The sequence below is a fragment of the Pelophylax lessonae genome, assembly GCF_965119305.1.
Source record: "Pelophylax lessonae genome assembly, chromosome: 1".
Taxonomy (NCBI): domain Eukaryota; kingdom Metazoa; phylum Chordata; class Amphibia; order Anura; family Ranidae; genus Pelophylax; species Pelophylax lessonae.
In genome coordinates this window covers 854486685-854503052 of record NC_138768.1, presented here as the reverse complement: position 1 = coordinate 854503052, position 16368 = coordinate 854486685, and the positions used below count along the sequence as shown (strand labels likewise).

The 16368-nt window shown below is 43.9% G+C and overlaps 1 protein-coding gene across 2 annotated transcripts in view; it reads left to right on the top strand.

Annotated features, from left to right (window-relative positions):
- The window catches only part of EXOC6B (exocyst complex component 6B), a 566827-nt gene that overhangs the window by 218656 nt on the left and 331803 nt on the right, over positions 1-16368 (top strand). The window lies entirely within an intron of this gene.

The following is a 16368-nucleotide window of genomic DNA, read 5'->3' as shown; positions in this document are numbered from 1 at the left end:
TATCCTTCTCTCTCATTCTCTTTTCTTTTACTCTCTTGCATTTTCTTCTCTCCTGCTTTTTGTTTTATCCATATTCCTTTTTTTTTCTCTTTTTCACACTTTTTTACACAATATATATAGTGGTTAGCACTTTCACCTAGCAGCAAGAGGGTCGCTGGTTCGAATCCCAACCACGACAGTACCTGCCTGGAGTTTGCATGTTCTCCCTGTGCCTATGTGGGTTTCCTCTGGGTACTCCAGTTTCCTCCCACACTCCAAAGACATGCTGGTAGGTTAATTGGATCCTGTATAAAAAAAAAAATTGGCCCTACTGTGTATGTATGTGAGTTAGGGACCTTAGATTGTAAGCTCCTTGAGGGCAGGGACTGATGGGAATGTACAATGTATATGTAAAGTGCTGCGTAAATTGACAGCGCTATATAAGTACCTGAAATAAATAAAAATATATTCACCATTAGCTTAGACAACATGGCTTGTATCAATGTGTTGTTATAACTCTGCCCAGCAGGGGGTGCTGCATGACCAGTGTTTAAAAAAGCCAGGCAGTTGGAGACAGCTAATGAGAGCCGTAGACAAATGAGTGCCATGAACCGAGGTTACAGGCCAAGCCATTTGTATCCATAAAGAGCTGCTTAAGCTTCTAGGCAACAGATTACTAATTTAAAGAAGACTGATCAGCCCCTGATTATACCCAGTGGTGTGCGTGGGGCTGCTGACAGGCAGCTGCATGGCATTCTGGGTAAAATAAAGTGAAAGTTCAGAGGGCCCCTAGTTTACTTCTTTACACTTCCCCTGGGCGATGAAGGGGGTGAAAGAAATAGAACACCTACAATCATTTATCAGCAAAATGAGGGGGTTTGGATTTCCCTGTCTGCCTGCTCGCTACAAGAGAGTCCGATCAGTATGTGTTATGGAGACCAGCAGGGGAAGGGGTTTATTTTTATTGTAGTTTATTTGATTGTTTTTTTATTGTGTCCCTCTTCTGGAGATCCCACTCAATGGTTTATGGCAGATGCTGGGATTGCAGACAGCCTTTTATATTGTCTTCAGTCTTGCACAGTTGTAGCGGCTCCTCTCCTGTACTGAAATAGCATACTCTGATTTCACTGCACACTGTGAGCTTCTGATAATGTGCAGTAGAAGCTGTAGTAGGTCAGATAAAGCCTGTCTCAGTTCCTGGCTGGAGGATATCCAGCGTCATCTAGCTCGTTCCTCTTCACCTTGACTGTACATTTCCTGCCCCTTTTTTCATTGGACTTCAATTCCATCAATTATGGAGGCTCAGCATCAAGTAGGTTGCTACCTAGGTGTGGTGTGTGGTGTGTGGTGTGTGGTCTGCGTGCAAATGAAGTCTGTCAAGGAGCACCCACTCCTCCAAGCCGGCACCCACCCAACAAGGCATTATGATATGTGCGCAATTCCTTGCAAGATCAAGCACGCTGCTTGTTATAGGCTACGTTCACATGTGGGCGCAGCGGATCAGGGCAGAATCACCGCGATTCTGCCTGCGATCCAGAAATCATTGCAAGTCGCGGGACGCCTGTGCGATGCCCGTGATTTGCAATGGCACCCCAAACGCTGTGCGATGTTGCAGCGATTTCCGCCTGCCGAATCGTGGTAACATCGTGCAAACAGAATCGTGGGACGCATGACGCAGATAAAAGGTACAAGAACTTATTTTGTGCGTCATGCGTCCCACGATTCTGTTTGCGCGATGTTACCGCGATTTGGCAGGCGGAAATCGTGGCAACATCGCATAGCGTTTGAGGTGCCATTGCAAATCACGGGCATCGCACAGGCATCCCGTGATTTGCAATGATTTCCGGGTTTGCGGGCAGAATCGTGGTGATTCTGCCTGTGATCCGCTGCGCCCACATGTGAACGTAGCCTATAACAAGCAGTGTGCTTGATCTTGCAAGGAATTACTCACATATCATAATGCCTTGTTGGATGGGTGTCGGCTTGGAGGAGTGGGTGCCCCTTGACAGACTTCATTTGCATGCATACCACTGCGATTCTGCCCATGATCCGCTGCGCCCACATGTGAACGTAGCCTATAACAAGCAGTGTGCTTGATCTTGCAAGGAATTACTCACATATCATAATGCCTTGTTGGATGGGTGTCGGCTTGGAGGAGTGGGTGCCCCTTGACAGACTTCATTTGTATGCATACCACCGCGATTCTGCCCATGATCCGCTGCGCCCACATGTGAACGTAGCCTTAAGGCCCGTACACACTTGACGGAAATCGGACGAAATATCCTCCGATTTTCTCTGTCGCTCATTGACAGACGTAGTCCTCTTTGATTCACATCAATTGGGTTATGTTGTCTCCGCAGGAGTAGGACTAGGCAGAAAGAAAAAACGTTCTGGCTCCACCCTAGGGGCAGTCCCGGAGGGTATATCCTCCCTCTCTCTGCTACAGGAAATCAGTTTTTTTCTGTCTAGTCAGGAGTTCTTCGTCCGAATCCATCCTTCCTACCAAAAGTGGTTTCAGAATTTCATCTGAATGAAGAAATTGTATTACCTTCCCTGTGTCCTAAGCCCAGTCATCCTCGGGAGTTTGCTTTACACTCCTTGGATGTGGTCCGGGCGATCAGGGTATACTTGAAAACGACAGACTCGTTTCGCAAGACGGATTCACTTTTTGTGGTCTCGGATGGACCCAAAAAGGGGTTGCCTGCATCTGCCGTGACTATTTCCAAATGGATCAGGCAGACGGTGGTACAGGCTTATTCTATTAAGGGTCAGGAGCCCCCGTTCCCTGTTAAGGCGCACTCCACTCGGGCACTTAGTGCGTCATGGGCCTTTCGCCATCAGGCGTCAGTGGTCCAGGTGTGCAAGGCGGCTACCTGGTCGTCGGTGCATACCTTTACAAAACATTATAAAGTTGATGTAATGGCATCGTCGGATGCCTCGTTTGGCCGCAAGGTTTTGCAGGCCGCAATTTGAGGAGACCAGTGGTCTACCTCGAGGGTTTTTTTCCTTTGGAAATTTTTATTTGAGTCTCATTCTTTGTTTATAATGAGCCTTTAAAACTTCTAGTTGGCACCGGTTGGGCCTTCTAGATTGGATTTTGATTTCTGTCAATCCCACCCCTCATTTGTGGCACTGCTTCTGGATGTCCCAATTGATGTGAATCAAAGAGGACTACGTCTGTCAATGAGCGACAGAGAAAATCGGATTTTTGTAAGATCTTACCGTAAAATCCTTTTCTCTTAGCTCATTGACAGACGTAGTACCCGCCCCTCTATCATTGAGTTGGGTTGGGTTAAATTCTCTGTTACTGCTTTACAACAGAACTGATTTCCTGTAGCAGAGAGAGGGAGGATATACCCTCCAGGACTGCCCCTAGGGTGGAGCCAGAACGTTTTTTCTTTCTGCCTAGTCCTACTCCTGCGGAGACAACATAACCCAATTGATGTGAATCAAAGAGGACTACGTCTGTCAATGAGCTAAGAGAAAAGGATTTTACGGTAAGATCTTACAAAAATCCGATTTTTCTCTCTCATGCTCAGCATTCACAACTGTTTTTAGTTGACAGTGCATAAATGTTCACAAAATTCCTCGTCCGATTTTTATTTTTTTTTGTTGACGTTTGTTTGTAGAGTGTGATGTAAGTATGTATACGTGTGACCCCCGAGGTCACGCCTTTGAGTTCCTTCTTATGGATGTGGCGTGGCTTTTGTTCTCGGATCATTCGTGGAACTGCGCCTTTTCACAGATGTACTGTGTACACATTAAACGAAAATTGGTCGTGCTGAGGATGACGGGCGATGAAAATTTTGGTGTTTGTCCCTCAGTTTTTTTCGTTGAAAATGTCGGGATCGGCTGCTGAAAGTTGTGTACACACTAGCCGAAAATCGGACGATTTTACCTCGGACGGGAATTTTTGGCAGATTTTCTACTAGTGTGTACCCCACTTTAGGGTTGAGGCCTCAGAGCTCCACCATCAAACGTTTGTTCTATGCCTCGGGCAGAAACACAAGTGAGAGGTGGAACAGAATGTTGTCACTGTATAATAGGAAGTGTCTAAAGGAGGACCTTCATGGCGGGATCCCCAGGATTTATTTTATCCACATGCCAAACCACCCACAGTAAATATACAGTGAGCAAGCAGCAGGTGCAGCTTCCAGGTATGGGGCGTGCATGAGCATGCCCCCTGCCCACCTGTGCCATGATTGGACACAGCACGTGTTTGGCAGACTGAAACCTGCTGATCGGCTGTGTCCAATCACACACAGAATCCTGCCTTTACAAAAAGACAGAACTCTGTGTACAGGGAACAGTGATCTGACAGTTTCTTCTCTCTGAAAAGCAGGGAGAAAAACATCCAGATCACAAAGTAAAAAGCAGTAAATGTACACGGTGTTCAAATCACACATGTGAGGTATCGCTACAAGAGTAAGATCAATAATTCTAGCAAAAGACCTCTAACTCAGAACTGGTAACCCTTAATATTTTTTAAAGCGTCACCTATGGAGATTTTTAAGTACCGTAATTTGTCGCCATTCCACTAGTGTGCGCAATTTTAAATCGTAACTTGTTAGGTATCTACTTACTCGGCCTGATATCATCTTTCACAATATGCATAAAAATTGGGCGAACTTTACTGTTTAGTTTTATTTTGATTCAGTGAACTGCATTTTTTCCCACCTGTTGCTCCACCTTGGACCAATGTAAGCATGTATCTGTCATACCTGGCCGATCCCTGTGAAGCTGGTCATTGCTGTAGTAGACACCGCTACTCCAGTGATCTCTACTAGCTTTTGGGTCCTGAGCTGAGGGGCTACCCTGCTACTTACTAAAGACAGGAGGGTGCTTGCTTGGCATATGCACCATCACAATCTTCACCAGGGCAGTCGCTGAGAACGGGACCCAGAAGCCAGCAGTGGTCACTGTACTAGCAATGACTACTACACCCGATTTCCAGCTTCCATGAGGTTTGACCAGGTAAGGCTTAAGGTACATTGATCCAAGCTAGACGAATACAGCTATGCAAAAATATATACCGGAATATATATATACTACAGCTGTAAGTTTCATCGTTGGACACTACATTAATCCATTGTTCTTTTTCGTTATAATTATGTATCATTGCCTGTGTGGTGTGGGGTGCGCTAAACAACAAATAAATAATGAATATATAACATATATCTATGTGTGAACCAAATCAACAAAAGTAAATATATATAACATATATCAATCTGTGAAGCCAATTAATAATGCAAATCAATTGGTGCATAAACATAAAAGTTCATAAGTGTCCATAAATATTTTGCAGGTGAGTAGAATTGTATTCTATCCGAATAATACGTGTATCCACCACCGAGTGAAATTCATACTTACCAAACGGAAATAAATAAGGTGCAACTATATTTTCTTGTGCTGAAAAAATATCCAATCTCCTTGTGAACAAACACCACGTGTAAATCACCAAGAATTAGCCTCTTACCAGATGGTAATAGGTATGCACTTGTTCAGTGAAACCACCGCCTTGCTTCCTCTTTAAAATCCTGAAGTGGGATGTAGAACCGCTCTACCTTTCTTTCTCCACTAGATGGCAACGAGTACCAGCAAGAAACACAGCCTCATCCTTCTTTACAAGCTCACAAATCCACCGTGTATTAAAGGAAAAAAAGGGCTAATAGTGTATTACCCTTGAGATTTATTCAAAAAACAGTTGATAATGCACTTACAATTAGATGTCTTGTATTCAGCATAAACATAGGCATACGAATTCCTGCAAAGGCTTGCGGCCGGCTGCAGCACGGACCGCAAGTTGTGTGTGACGTGTGCGCCTCCTAATCAGACCGGTTTAGCGCACCCCACACCACACATACATTTATCTATATTCAAAAGCACTGAATACCGGGAGCAGCTTCAACACACTTATCAGCGCACCCATCCCCCCTTACAATATGTATCATTGCCGCCACTAAGCATTTGCACAAGTATCGGTACTTATGCAAATGCTCCGATACCTGAAACCGATACTTTCAGGCTCGATTATTTCAGCTGTGAGCAGGATTCCCCCACTGACAGCTAAAATGTAAAAAAAAAGAAAAGTCAATTATCGGTTAAGGAGCGGGGTCGTCACGTCCTTAACTACTGATGACTCATTCAGCTGTCAGTGGGGTTCCCCTGTTGACCACTGAAGTGTACACAAAGTCCTCGCAATTGGAGCTGTCATTAAAAAAAAAAAAAGCAGCTGGGTAATGTTTATCAACAACATTGCTCAGCCACTGAAACAGACAGATAAAAAGAAATATCGTTTCTTTTTGTATCTCTCTTTATTCATCTACAGATCAAAGGAATTAACCTCTATCTGCAGATGAAGTCAGTTTAAAGCAACCTCTCAAATAAAAATAAAAAAATGTTTTTTTTTTAATTAAATATTCCTCTGTTTAACCTTTTAACCCTTAATTTACTCTAAACAGCCTTATTTAACTCCTTATTCTCTTAATTGAATTGCTATTTTTCTGCTGCTTTGTTTTGTTAACTTCTATATTATAAACTATTACTAAGACCCCGTTCACACTGGGGCGACGCTACTTGCGCAGCTGCGCACCGCGACCTCGGAGCGGCCGGCACGGACTTCATATCATTGAAGTCAATACAGGTCGCTCCAGGTTGCCCCAAAGAAGCTCCGGACCCTTTTTCTAAGTCGGAGCGACTTGTGTCGCTCCTATTAGAACGGGTCCACAGCTTCTCTATGGCAGGCGACCTACGGCGACCTGTCAGGCGACCAGGACGCCTGACAGGTCGCCCCAGTGTGAACGGGGTCTAAAGAAAACTTGTTTGTTTTTTTTTTGTTTTTTTGCGTTGTTTGCTAATATTTTTACAGCTTTCACATATTTACACGTTTCACATTGCAAAAAAGCGCAAAATTGAAAAAAAAAAAAAAGGTGTGCACCGATCTGGCTTTTCTAGTCCCAATACCGATGCCTGGCTTTGCGTATCTGTCAATACCGATCCGATACTATTGTTTTGTTATAACAATTGTGCATTCAAAATCTAAAATATTATGTAATCAAAGTCAAACTCCAAATTAAAAAGAATAAAATGTAGCCGCAAGAAAAAAAAGTTTATTGCTTGAACATACAATAGTAATCAAACAGTAAACCTGTAAAAAATATAAAGTGCAAAATCCTGCAAACAGGAATTTAAAATGCAACATACAACTGAACATAGCAGCACCGGCCCGTGGATCTGTTAATTTTACTGATACCAGATCCAGCTATTTTGCCAGTATCGAGGCCGATATCCGATCCTAATATCGGATCGGTGCATCCCTAAAAAAAAAATGTAAATTACTTTTTTTTTTTTTTAATGCTTTGTACTATTGATGACAGGTGAATTGTAAACAAAACAGCTGCGGTTGGCATCAGCGATATTTTTTTTGTAGTGTCTAAAAAAAAATGATATAGTGCATCCCTGGTTATCATCATTAAAAACTTAACATCTAAAAAAAAAAAAAAAAAAAAGGAACATTTGTTGATACAGACTAAAAAAGGAATGTCCATGCAACAGAGGGATCCCTTAAGCCATGGTTCCTCTGTCATTTGGTGGCTCAGGCTGGCTGTGTTTGGTTTGGTTGGGTTTCCTCCTCATACGTATGTCAGCCGGCTGCTTGCAGTAATGCATTCGCTCTGCTGGGGTCAGCCTGGGTTTATTTTTCTGCTAAGGAGAGAGCATTGGGCTTGCTGCAAGATGTCAGAGTGATGAAGAGCCGTGCAGCCAGGCTGTGTACATACAAGGCACCCACTGACCACCTCTATCATCACACAGTATGACTGTCAATACCTGCGGAGGAGACATTCCAGCCCTCATTGGGGCAGTGTGCCCAGTAAACCTCCCAATCTGCCTCACGCTGTCACAGTATGAAATTGTTTTTTGATTGTGCTGGTTATGCTCCAATTTCAGTGCAGAGGGTAACTCCTCGAAAATCCTAAATAGGAGCTACTGTCTCCTGATGTAATTTGTAACAAATGCATCCTCGTTTTTACTTGGGTAGTGCTTTATTCAATTTGGATAGCCTTATATAGAAAAATGTAGCCTTTACTTTCTAGATATTTTGGAGATATTCCACGTATGGACACATGAAGCTGGTGCCTATTCGCTTCCAGGATTTTTTGAAGCTAGGTACCCAGCATGCACATCTAGTTCTAGCTCCTGAGTGGTAATCACACTGTGCGGCGCATAGAGGGGGTTGTCAAGTTGCCATAGTAATGGCAATGTCAGCGGAAGTTCCCGCCCAGTATCTATAGCAACTTGTCAACATTAGAACAACACTGGAAACAACGTTGGGCGGTTGGGAGGCAGAACCCCCTGGGGATCATCAAAATTGTCTCGTGGTCCGTGGACCACTGGTTGGCGACCGCTGCTCTAGAGAAGCACAGCAAAGACGAGGGATAATTTACTAAAATTGGAGAGCTGTGCGTGATAGCCAATTAGCTTCTAACTTTAGCTTGTTCTATTAAGCATTGACCATAAAACCTGGAAGCTGATTGGTTTCTTTGCAGAGCTGCACCAGATTTTGCACTCTCCCGTTTTAATAAATCAAAGTGTCCATGATTGCAGGCTTTAGCTTCCACTTTGGAAAAGATTCTATCTTTAAAAGATACAATGCTCCCCCGCTCCCCCCCTCCCCCCCCCCAAAAGCAAAAATTTATTTTTATTTATTTATTTTTTTCCTGTTTCAAATATTTTTTTATTGAAGTATTTCACAATAACAAATTGAATATAATGATATAACAAAGTATACGCATCTTCCACAAAAGTCCATCATACGTTAAGGACTGAGAGCCCACAAATGTGAAAAAGGAGTTTTCTTCTTCTCTCAAAAGAAAATTCTTCTCAATCCATATTAATCATTCTAGCTTTGTGGGCTATCCCCAAAAATTGTTTAAATTCTTGATGTCACATAAGTAAGGCACGTCACAAACTCGTTATACAATATAAAACTATACAATCATGTGTTGTGTCTCCAACACCATGGGCGGCCACAGGCCAGATGCGCGCCTGACCATAATCTCACAACCGCTGGAGGGAAGATAGGACTAATCAGGCTACACTTACTATCTCCATGTATACCCAACCTGCCAAGGACTAGGTCCATTGGGCTGAGGCTTGGATTGTCTTGCCAATTAGCCCAAGTTTTTTAAAATTTGCCTGGTCATCCTCTATAAACATAGTTCTAGTGGTAGAGGATCCCCCAGATTCCTAATCTATTCATTTAGAGTGAGGTGGTTCTCTGATTTCCAGTGCATTCAAATCCGCTTTCGGACCAAATAAGACTCTTGTTATCGCCTCCCTAGTGAATGCTTGCATATCCGGGGACTCTATTATACTATTATGAATAGAACACACTATTTAAAGTATTCACCACACCCTCCCAATAGTGGTTCACATTTGGGGGATCTCCACAGTAAATGAATAAGATCCCCATGATCTCTTCAGCATCCACCACATAAGGGGTGTAGCACTTTACCCATTTTGAGGAGCCATAAGGGGGTATCGTGAGATTGCAGCAATATATAGAATTGAGTAAGCCATTGTGGGAGGTTTAGTGAGCACTGTGGCACCACTTGCAAAGCTAGCTCCCATTACATCAAAGCACATTTGAACGTGCCTTTAAATAAGAAGTAGAATCAAAGCTTTTTTGGCCCTACTTCTCCTATGGATCACAGGAGTGCACTTAGTTCTGCACTTCTGTGATCTGTATTCAGCTAACAGCAGGCCAGGCATAACTCAGCCTATCCAGGCTCTTGAGTGATCCGGACTTTAATGTTGGGATCCACCCAGATGCCTAGACCAGCAGCTGGCTCAGCCTCTCAGCGCCCTGCTGGGAGCCTGAGCCAGCCGCTGCTGCCACCTGCACAGCCCGTTGTTCCAGTGAGCACTGGAGGGGCAGAGCAGAGATTCGGGGACTGACCGGTACAAGCTATCTTCTCACTGGAGACCGAGAACTGAGCAATCAGCGGTCTTTGAATGCTCAGTTTTCAGGGTAGTGGAGCGGGGGACAAATGTGGCATTGGATTGATGCTGCATCCACCTAGATGAGTTTTTTTTTTTTTTTTTTTAATCCCAAATACCTCTTTTAACCACTTCAATACTGTGCCATAACTGAAAGATGGCTACAGAATGGCTCTGTTGTTCTGGGAGGACCTCCTCCCAGAACACGCCTCCTAGGGTGTGCATTGGGTGTGCTCTGAGATCACTGTGCCCTTCGGACACAGCTGATCACAGACTGAGTTAAAGGGCCAATCACAATTACCATGTGATCAGCTGTGTCCAATTACAGTTGATCACATGTAAACAAACTGGTCGGTTATCTGCATTCCTTTCCTCACATGCTGTCACAGCGTGAGGTGAGGAAAGAAGAGCCAGTAACCAGCAAGATTGAAAAGGGGACATTGACACGGACAGTCAGGGCACTGATCATCATTGCTGGTTATCAGTGCAGTGCCAATCAGTGCCCATCAGTGAAGAAGAAAAATTTCTCTATCGTTCATTGACGGACGCAGTTCTCTGATACATATCAGTAGGATTATACTGCCCCCTAGAGGAGTAGGACACTAGGCAGAAAAAATGTTTTGGCTACGCCTATGGGCAGTCTCAGAGGGTACACCCTCTTTATTCCTGCATAGGATGCCAGTTTTAATCTGCCTAGTCAGGAGTAAGGACCTAGTTCCTTGCTGGGATCTTTGGTCCTGGCATAAAAGTATTTTTTTATGTAAATTTTATAACCGAAACTAAGAAACTTTTTTTTTTTTTTTTTTTTTTTTTTAAATGTTCTGTCCTTTTTCATTTGCTTAGCAAAAAAAAAAAAACCCTGTGGTGATTAAAGCGGAGTTCCACCTAAAACCAAAAAAAATACATAAAAATACCCCCGGGACAGTCAGGGCTAGTGCATTCCACAGTGGATAGCCTCTGAACTGTCCCGGGTTGCACTTACCTGCAAGAAGAAATACTTACCTTGAAAATGTATTGTCCAGAGCTGCCATCTCAGGTGTGGGCAGCTTGAAGCCAGCGCGATCCTCTTCTGCGTCCTCTTCCGTGTCCTCTTCCGTCCTCTTCGGTCCCACGATGCACTGCACAGGCCCCGCCATCACTCCTGGGGCTGCAGCGTCATCCCTGCACAGCTTCTGGGCATGCCTAGAAGCTGTTTAGCAAGGTATGACGGCGCCTGCACTGGAACTGACGTCGGGGCCGGTGCAGGCGCATTGATTCCTGGGAGCGATGAGGTTCAGCTCCCAGGAATCATTGCAAGGCAGGAAGTGACGACTAGCCGTGGCCGCAAAACAAGGTAAGTAAAAAAAAAAAAATTGCGATTATCCATTTGTTTTTCAGGTGACCCGGAGCAAGAAGATGGACGGAAGTTTCATTTTAGGGTGGAACTCCACTTTAAATACCACAAAAATTAATTCTAAAAAAAATTATAAAAATTTCATATGAATACAGTGTTGCATGACTGCGCAATTGTCATTCAAGATGCAATAGTGCTGAAATCTTAAAATTGGCCTGGCCAGGAAAGTGCCCGGTATTGCTGTGGTCTAAGTGGATCTAAACCTAAAATGTAAAACATTGCGAACAGGCAGCTGTTAATAGCAATACAGACATGCTATGTCTCTTCTGCAATAAGACACACATCTTCCTGCTCCCAGTCTTCGAATGAATGTGCAATGAGTTGCGCATGCAAAGCGCCGAGTGCGTTCTCGACACACCCCAGCTATGCCGGATTGGCTGACTCCTGTGCACATTCTTGGGATGATGTCATCTCCAACTGGATAATCAAGAGACTAAAAACCCAAGACCTGGAAGTAGCTTAGGGAGAAGATGACAGCGGCCGGTGAGGGGTCTAACTGTTGCATCCCTGGCGATGGAGGTGAATATTTTGCAGATTTTAGTCCCTTTTCAAATGCAAAAAGTAGTAAATGCACTCTGACCATAGGATCAATGTTGCCTTTATTCCGTTTTTATGCAAACAAAGTGTGCCCGGTTTCATATTTTATGACTGTGTCTTTGTTACAGTCACTCGCACTATTTCTTTTATTAAAGAAACATTCTGTTTATATCTCCAGTAAATACCGCAGCATTGTTCTGGTCGAGGGGTGGATCTGGTGTGTGTAGGATTTTAGTAATTTTTTTTTTTTCGTCCTCCAACTTTCATGGCAAGTCCAGAAACACAAGGGAGCCATTCCAGGCCCTCGTCTGTCTACGGCAGTCGGCTGTGCATTTCTGCGAGCTTTGATCTCTTTCTCTCTCCCCATGGAGGGCTGCAGGCCTGCAGTCTGGACCTTTTCTGCAGTAATTGTTCTCAGTCTGAGCTCTTTTTACACGACCTGTCATGAGCTTCACACAGCACATTTGCCCTTTGTTCAGGTTAAAAGGTTTCTTGGCATTTGCCTGTGGGAGGGGGGTACGGCACTTTACAAGCGCCATCCAGACAGATCGCTCCCCCCCACCCCCATGTCCTCAGAGGTCTCTGGATAGTACACCTGCCTGGCCTCAGCTACAGGCCCGGCTTAGAAAAAGGCAGAATTTATTTAGTGTAACTTAGAGCCCGTCTCCCATACTGGGTCATTCTAGGGCTAAGTCTTTACAGGCAAATTTGGGTTTATTTAAATTGGAACTCCAGTCAAATGTTTTAAAACTGTTTAAACAAAATTTCTATTGGCAACAAGCTGTTTAGAACTCTTTGCATAAACTATTAGGCTGGGTTCACACTGGGGCGGCTTCAAAGTCCCCCAACTCTGAAGCTGCCCCGTGCAGCGCGATTTCAGCGTGGCTTGCAAACGACTTCTCTAATAGAAGTCAATGCAAGTCTCCCCCAAAGTAGTGCAGGAACCTTTTTCTAAGTCAGAGCGACTTGAGTTTCTCCGATTAGAACGGTTCCATTGCAATGAATGGAGCGCGATTTGTCAGACAGCTAAGTCGCCTGACAAGTTGCCCAGTGTGAACTGGGACTTAAAGTTGAATGCCAGATAAACACCCTTAAGGGCTTGTGACAGTATTCACCGTCACTGGAAGTGAAAAACAGATACTTAATGGTTTGAATTGCTTCAGATGGGACAGTAATATTTGTCAGCAATATCTTCATATAGAAATATGAATATTTATTCCCACTTTACATTTGGAGACTTAGACTGTTATAGACCATTGCCATGAAGTCCGCCTCTTAGATAATGGGTATTCTGTGGGCTTGTCTGTGAGAGAGACACACAAACTGTCATTGACAGACTTCCCTATTGCTTGTGTATTTGGAGGAAATGTGGATTGTGCCTGTCCCATTGTTAAATGTTAATGACCTCACATTGTTCTGTCCAGAGACTCCAGATGGCTAGATAATTAGTTCTGTTCCTGTATACACTTTCATCTGCATATGCTACTGTAATCAGGCAGAGGGGAGGGATTGTGTACACTGTATGGAAGTGTAAAACTCGGTTTTCATTAGATTGTGAATGTCAGGGCCTGTTTTCAACAAGGTCCACCTGGGTGGTAACCTTGTGGGGGAAAACTGTATAAAAGTCAGTTTCTTGTTCAATAAAGTTAAGTTATACTTCAGCCTCAATCTAGAGTTCTGTCTCTCATTGGTGGAATATGCTACAAGGGATTGCTATGTCCTTCATACTCCCTTGGATAATCACTAAGCTCTTGTAAGAGCTTGTGTAAGAGCTTGTTCCTGTTTCACCCACGGGAACCTGGAGCCTTGTTTTAGGTCCAGGGTGGATAGGAGATGGCGAGACCCTAACCAAGCCATGGCGGTTTGTGGGGTCTGAGGCGGTTATGGTGTCTGGTGGAGTGCTTGGAGCCCTCTGGAACCACTAGGAGCATCCGTCAATGGAGGTGCCCGCTCGGGGTGCCCGTTGATCCGTTACAGTTCATTTACACTTACTTTAAAGGGACTCAGTAGTACCCCTAACTCTGTAATACCCCCAGCTCATTAGTACCCCCTATTCAGCAGATCCCCAGATCATTAGTTTCCCAGCTCTTTAGTACCCTTGTTCAGCAGATCCCTAGCTCAGTACTACCCTCCAGCTCTGCTGATCCCCCCACTCGGTAGTAACCTCCAGCTCTGCTGATCCCAGTCTTATTTATAACCCTCAACCCTGCTGATCCCCCCACTCAGTAGTAACTTCCAGCTCTACTGATCTCTCCCCCCTCCCCATTATTAATGCCCAACTCTGCTGATCCCCCACTCAGTAGTAACTAGGAATGCACCGATTTATCAACTGAAATTAGGCTTATTGGCATCTTACCGAAAAAAGGTGCAGAAAATTTAGTCGAAAATAGGGTCATTGGTGCCGATAATAGACGAAAACAAGATTATCGTGCCGAAAATAAATTCATATTCATTTACATTGATTATATTAAAGTAGAATTTTAAATTTAAATTAAAGTAGAAAAATAATACAATTATTTATATATATATATATATATATATATATATATATACAGTGGGTACGGAAAGTATTCAGACCCCCTTAAATTTTTCACTCTTTGTTATATTGCAGCCATTTGCTAAAATCATTTAAGTTCATTCTTCTTCCTCATGAATGTACACATAGCACCCCATACTGACAGAAAAACACAGAATTGTTGACATTGTTGCAGAATTATTAAAAAAGAAAAACTGAAATATCACATGGTCCTAAGTATTCAGACCCTTTGCTCAGTATTTAATAGAAGCCCCCTTTTGATCTAATACAGCCAGGAGTCTTTTTGGGAAAGATGCAACAAGTCTTTCACACCTAGATTTGGGGATCCTCTGCCATTCCTCCTTGCAGATCCTCTCCAGTTCTGTCAGGTTGGATGGTAAACATTGGTGGACAGCCATTTTTAGGTCTCTCCAGAGATGCTCAATTGGGTTTAAGTCAGGGCTCTGGCTGGGCCATTCAAGAACAGTCACAGAGTTGTCGTGAAGCCACTCCTTCGTTATTTTAGCTGTGTGCTTAGGGTCATTGTCTTGTTGGAAGGTAAACCTTCGGCCCAGTCTGAGGTCCAGAGCACTCTGGAGAAGGTTTTTGTCCAGGATATCCCTGTACTTGGCCGCATTCATCTTTCCCTCGATTGCAACCAGTCGTCCTGTCCCTGCAGCTGAAAAACACCCCCACAGCATGATGCTGCCACCACCATGCTTCACTGTTGGGACTTTATTGGACAGGTGATGAGCAGTGCCTGGTTTTCTCCACACATACCGCTTAGAATTAAGGCCAAAAAGTTCTATTTTGGTCTCATCAGACCAGAGAATCTTATTTCTCACCATCTTGGAGTCCTTCAGGTGTTTTTTTAGCAAACTCCATGCGGGCTTTCATGTGTCTTACACTGATGAGAGGCTTCCGTCGGGCCACTCGGCCATAAAGCCCCGACTGGTAGAGGGCTGCAGTGATGGTTGACTTTCTACAACTTTCTCCCATCTCCTGACTGCATCTCTGGAGCTCAGCCACAGTGATCTTTGGGTTCTTCTTTACCTCTCTCAACAAGGCTCTTCTCCCCCGATAGCTCAGTTTGGCCAGACGGCCAGCTCTAGGAAGGGTTCTGGTCGTCCCAAACGTCTTCCATTTGAGGATTATGGAGGCCACTGTGCTCTTAGGAACCTTAAGTGTAGCAGAAATCTTTTTGTAACCTTGGCCAGATCTGTGCCTTGCCACAATTCTGTCTCTGAGCTCTTCAGGCAGTTCCTTTGACCTCATGATTCTCATTTGCTCTGACATGCATTGTGATCTGGAAGGTCTTATATAGACAGGTGTGTGGCTTTCCTAATCAAGTCCAATCAGTATAGTCAAACACAGCTGGACTCAAATGAAGGTGTAGAACCATCTCAAGGATGATCAGAAGAAATGGAAAGCACCTGAGTTAAATATATGAGTGTCACAGCAAAGGGTCTGAATACTTAGGACCATGTGATATTTCAGTTTTTCTTTTTTAATAAATCTGCAACAATGTCAACAATTCTGTGTTTTTCTGTCAGTATGGGGTGCTATGTGTACATTCATGAGGAAGAAGAATGAACTTAAATGATTTTAGCAAATGGCTGCAATATAACAGAGTGAAAAATTTAAGGGGGTCTGAATACTTTCCGTACCCACTGTATGTATGTATATATATATATATATATATATATATTTTGTAAATTGTCCATTTTGGTTATCGGCAAAGTGCATCCTGAAATTGTGGTTTCAGTACCGGAATTTGTATTTCGTTGCACCGCTAGAAGTAACCTCCCAGCTCTGCTGATCCCCCACTCCCCACTGCCGATCCTCTGGTTTCCTTCTCTTCCACTCTCTCTAGTCCCCACACACCTCCCGCTGTTGCTATTGCTACCAATCTGCACACTATGTGTAACATCTGCTAGCTTCTCCT